This window comes from Pelobates fuscus, chromosome 2 (assembly GCF_036172605.1).
Source record: "Pelobates fuscus isolate aPelFus1 chromosome 2, aPelFus1.pri, whole genome shotgun sequence".
NCBI lineage: Eukaryota > Metazoa > Chordata > Amphibia > Anura > Pelobatidae > Pelobates > Pelobates fuscus.
This window is the reverse complement of record NC_086318.1, coordinates 304,758,887-304,764,991: the sequence shown is the minus strand read 5'-3', so window position 1 is coordinate 304,764,991 and position 6,105 is coordinate 304,758,887. Positions and strand designations below refer to the sequence as shown.

The window sequence follows — 6,105 nt, the reverse complement described above, 5'->3', positions numbered from 1 at the left end:
TCCCACGCATGCTTAAACTCCTTTACTGTGTTAACCTCTACCACTTCAGCTGGAAGGCTATTCCATGCATCCACTACCCTCTCAGTAAAGTAATACTTCCTGATATTATTTTTAAACCTTTGTCCTTCTAGTTTTAGACTATGTCCTCTGGTTGTGGTAGTTTTTCTTCTTTTAAATATAGTCTCCTCCTTTACTGTGTTGATTCCCTTTATGTATTTAAATGTTTCTATCATATCCCCCCTGTCTCGTCTTTCCTCCAAGCTATACATGTTAAGATCCTTTAACCTTTCCTGGTAAGTTTTATCCTGCAATCCATGAACCAGTTTAGTAGCCCTTCTTTGAACTCTCTCTAAGGTATCAATATCCTTCTGAAGATATGGTCTCCAGTACTGTGTACAGTACTCCAAGTGAGGTCTCACCAGTGTTCTATACAATGGCATGAGCACTTCCCTCTTTCTACTGCTAATACCTCTCCCTATACAACCAAGCATTCTGCTAGCATTTCCTGCTGCTCTATTACATTGTCTGCCTACCTTTAAGTCCTCAGAAATAATCACCCCTAAATCCCTTTCCTCAGATGTTGAGGTTAGGACTCTATCAAATATTCTGTACTCTGCCCTTGGGTTTTTACGTCCAAGATGCATTATCTTGCACTTATCCACATTAAATGTCAGTTGCCACAACTCCGACCATTTTTCTAGTTTATGATGAAGAAACTTTGGGGGACAGATATTTTGACCGCACCAATGGAAAGTTGAGCAAGGCTGCAAAAATGCTAATGGAAAGAAGCTGCCTAGAACATTCTCGTAGCTCATTCTGGACCCAATCTTCAAAGTTTTTGATGCAGTCATGAACTTTAATATTAAACTCATCAAAAAAATGGACATCAAGTTGGACAATGAAGACAAAGATAAAAATCACTGTTAAAGGCTGTTATGACTTCCTGCTGGAAATGCATTTCTGCAATATATTTCTGCAAAATAATTACCGTCCATCTACCATCACCAACTGCTCAGAAGTACCGCTATAAGCTGCAATATAAAGGACTACCTGATAAAACTGCTATGGGCATAAATAACTGTGACCTCAAAGGTCATTTGATAATGTACATCTCAAAAATGGTGCCCACCGCTGATAAGGGAATTTTCTATGCTTTTGGAAACATATTCCCTGGTGTTGGAATTGGCCTTAAAGTTAGAATTATGTGACCAAATATTTACCTGAAATCAATCAAGAGGACCACCCTGATAAAGGATTATTATGTGGAGCCAATTGAAGACATTCCTGTGGTAATATTGTCAGGTGGGTCTCTTACCGTGGAACTGTGAGTGAAGAGTCAAACCACCTGTGCCTGTCAAAGTCTCCTTACAAGCATAACCGTCAATATATATCAAGGCCCATCCATTCCCTGACAGTCTTGCTGAGGACACTAACAAATGTAATGTTACTGACCATCAAGAGTTTAAGGCTTGTGCCTCTTACTTTGTAGAGAAATATGAGTGGATGTTATAGAAGCAGGACGATTTGGTGTTTGGGCCTTGACAATACAGGACCAAGCAACCTGACTATGTCACAAAAGGAGTACAAAATCTAAATCAATGACAGTGTTGTAGTGGCTTCCAGTGGGCATCAAAAGAGGAAGTGCACTGTGAAGAGAACATGAGAGCTGTCCAATTTGATGTTCAACATGTGACTCTTCATGCTGAGATTCAGTGCCCTGAGCAGGTTGTTGAAGCCATTTATAGCATCTTTGAAGAGCCTTAAGTAGCCTGTCAATGAATCATTTGGTTTCAATGCAGATCTAAGATTTCACACTGGTGGCCAGGCCTTCCACATGCCTTCCCAGCAGATTTATTTCCTAGTAATCCATTTGACAAACCACCAGGCCAAGGAAAGTAGTGGCCAAAACCACAAAAGGAAGAGTCTGAACTATGTTGTTCAAGCCTTGGATAACCTCTTGGAAAAGCTGTGATTGTCCCATGTGTTCTCTGCCCAACACTGTGACCGACTAAGGGAAATGTACAAAGCTATTTTAAAGCTGTAAAAATAATACTGATACAGTCCTGTTCGGTAACTCAACAACCAAGTCCGGTGTCTCTCTTCTCCGTTTGAGTAAAAGACAAGCAAAACAGGGGGATACAGGTACCGTCCCTATATTAGAAGCTTTTTTTCATAAGGGCTCACGTTGTTTCCTTTCATTTATTTTATTTTACATAATAAAGTGTTTAATGTTGCCCCTCACATATTATACCTCTTTTTTTTTACTTCTATAAGCAGCCTTTACCCAGTCTTTCTCTACTAATACAATCCATTCATGTTATTTTTGATTTTAAAGTTTCCTTATGCTAATTAGTCAGCAGTCATGTCACTATGACATCACATGGCTGTTATTTTCAAATTTTACATTGGCCATTTAAGCAGTGTAAGTTGTGTAATCACTTTGATAAAGCCTATTAGATGGCAAAACTTGTGTTTTACTAGATAATGTTTTTATTTCTTTTTACTATATATTTTTTATTGTTTTATATCAATTAAGTACTTTTTTATCCTAGACCTTACCACACCGTCTTGCCTCCTGATCTTTATATCCTTGGTGGGAATATTAACCACCTACGCACCTAGGACTGAGAAATCTGTATTTGCTCTTTCTATGTAAGTTCTTATTTGTTTTTACACTTTCATTTTACAGTGTGCACTATATTGTTTTATTCTCTTTTAAATCTATATGGAGAGGACCTATACCACACAGATATGCCAGATTGGGGATCATACCACTCCAGGCTATACCCTAGGACCCACTGCTAGGCTCCAGAACATGTGAGTGTATATCTATATACTTGCTTACCTTTATATGTAATACACTACTCTATATTATGTTATTCTGTTATTATTATTATTTTATTATTTATATAGCACCAGCAAATTCTGTAGTGCTGACAATGGTTCTCCCTTTATTCATACAAAACCCTCTACCATACCCTACAAAGAATAACTACTAAGACTACTAAGAAACAAGACTTACACTATATACTTGGGCAAGAATCATACTGCTTAGGCGCTTCTGTGGGAGCTGTATTACAGTTCCAGAAAAGTGTAAGTATACATATTATTCCATACCTTCTCACCATCAAAAGACTTACTACACTCTCAGTTCACATTTATTCTTCTTTTGTCATTACATACACTTCAAAGGACACCCCAGGCACTCCACCTATTCCCCTATTTTGAAATTGTAGTGGAGTTGGGAAATGTTTTCCTGAATTTTGCAATTCACTGTTTAGTAAATAAAACCCCATGATTTAATGAAAACAAATACAAAATGAAGAACAATACATAATACATAGAAAGTGCAGAAATAAATGCTATATTATATTTTGATTTAAAACTCTAACAGCTTGGTTTATTGGTGCACATGAAATACAGCATAAGCAAGAAAAAGTTTTTATGCTTGTATTTCTTTTAAAAGTTTTTATGCTTGTAGTCTTATTCAGGATATATAAATGTGCAGCTCCAGGGGGCGTGGCCTGACACCTAGCTGCATGGACGCATTCTAACGAGGCCCCTGCTAACCGGGTGATTCAGGGCTAAAAATAACCGGACTGAAAAAAATTAAAAGCAAACTCAACATCTCTCGACCCTTCAGAGATGTCGCAGAGACAAAAAACAAAAGCTGCAAAGGCAGATCAAGCCTCCTTCTTCCTGACTAAGTCGGCAACACCACACACGCGAGAAGGCCGCAGCCCGCTCTACCGAGAAGCGAGAAGAGAACCGCCCTCTACCCCAGATGTCCTCAGGACGGAGGACAGCCCGCTTACAACTCAGCAACTGAAAAGAATGTTGTCAGAACTCACTGACACCATGCAGAAAAACATGGCGATGCAGATACAAACCCTCACGGCAGATCTCAGAAAGGAGATAATTGAGATAGGCCAGCGTACTGCCCATATAGAGAAAAGGATGGATGATTTCGCCGAGGCACATAATGATCTCGCAGACAAGCTACAAGAATTGGACACCGTCCTCCACGACCATGCGGTCAAAATGGCCGACATGGAGGACAGGTCGAGACGCAACAATTTGCTTATACGCGGCATCCCAGAATCAGTGCTTAATCCAGCACTTAATACCTACCTGCTAGACCTCTTCCAGGCGCTGACACCGGAGACCCACCCAGACCAGCTCATCATCGACCGAGCACACCGGCTGAGAAGACCGAAACACCTCCCCAATTCCACTGCAAGGGATGTGATAGTCCGAGTCCACTTCTACCATGCTAAAGAGAGCTGGTCAGAGCATCCCGCACACCAGGCATGCCAGATCCTTACCAGGACTTAAAAATCTTCACGGACCTGTCGGCTGCAACCCTACAATTCCGCAAAAGTCTGACCCCCCTCACGACAACGCTACGAGCAAAAGGGATTGCATACCGCTGGGGATACCCTGCAAATTTGCTCATCCAGTACAGGACTCGCTACACGCTGTTGACTCTCTGCCAGCTGGCAAAGAGAAATTTAAGTTGTGGGGACTACCAGTTGCCTTGTTAGGTGACCACAATCAGATAAAGATATCTTGGATGTCCCGAGAGTGGACCCCTGCCTGAAGACAGAAAGATTGCGAGGCCGGCCTCTCCTCCCAATAGGAGAGCTGTTAAGTGTACCTAACTTCAACAGCTGCATATAGAGCAGTCATTATTATCTATGTATTGTTGGTTAAGAAATGTTATAATATGTTATGTTTTACATTGCCATTCAGATATGGACGTCTGCGGTTCCTAGAGAGCCTCTGCATCCTAACATAATTAATAGAGGGTAATTAGCACCTGTATTAAAAGGAAGGAAGGGTACCAGACACCCCCGACTGTAAATATAGTAGTTACAGCTATAAACTCCACATAAGATACTCATAGCCCTAAAGGCCACATGTGTGCCACTCCAAACAACAGGCTCACTTCATGTACCCCCCCAATTGCAGCCAAGATCAGCTTGGCACGCTCCAGCTCTCTCGGGTACAGCTTAATAGGGTTTTTTTACCCCCAACCCCACCCCCAGTTTACTCCCTCCTTAGTTCCCTCTTTCCCCTACCTAGCTAGGTCCACCTCAGCAGACTGTAGATTAACACAGGACACAATATCCCACAAAGGCCGTACAGTACGACCCAACATAAGTAACCAGATCAATATGTCCGAGATATACCTGCTCTGTGGGTATAGTTACAGCACGGCCAAGATGATAATCTTCACTCTAACCCCAGTTTACCTTCACTCATCATGTGCCATAGCGAAACTTGTCCCCATCAATCATAAGAGTAGTAACGTATAATGTAAAGGGGCTGAATACCCCAGGGAAAAGGTGTTTATTGCTCAAGGATTTGATAAAATCTAAAATAGACATCGCATGTATTCAAGAGACCCACTTTAAGAAAGGCGGTTCACCTAAGATCTTTAATAAACACTTCCCAATACAATACCATGCGCTGTCGGCAGCCAAAACCAAGGGTGTATCTATCCTAATACACAAAGACATTGCATTCACAACCCAGAGGCAATTTATAGACCCCCAGGGTAGATTCATATTCCTGAAGTGCCTCATTAACGCAGCCCAATACACGCTGGTCACGGCATACTTCCCCAATGAGAATTCCAACCAATAACTCAAGTCCCTGCTAACAAAAATTGACCAATATCGCCTAGGTAATCTATTGCTATGTTGCGACTTTAACTTCACCCAATCACCCCTGGACAGATCGACTCAGAGGGGTAATAATACTCATTTGTCGCAGGACAAGACCCACAAGAATATCACCAAGACACTTTCACTGCATGACCTCTATGATGTTTGGAGAACCCTTAGCCCTGAAACAAGGGATTATACTTTTTACTCGAGGGTACACAACTCGTATTCACGGATGGATGTTTTTTTTGTCGATAGAGTGACCCTACCCCTTATCGCTGAATGTAGGATTGGTGAGATTACTTGGTTGGACCACAGCCACTGGTATTGAAGGATGAATTCCAGTTCAAATGGAAAGGTACTTGGAGGTTAAACGACTCCCTATTGAATGATGAGAAATTCACCGCTACCATTATGGAAGAGCTCATAAGCTACT

The 6,105-nt window shown here is 41.4% G+C and overlaps 1 pseudogene; it reads left to right on the top strand.

Annotated features, from left to right (window-relative positions):
* The first annotated feature begins 707 nt into the window (after nucleotides 1-707).
* On the top strand, nucleotides 708-1,764 carry LOC134586305 (elongation factor 2-like; annotated as a pseudogene).
* The last annotated feature ends 4,341 nt before the right edge of the window (nucleotides 1,765-6,105 follow it).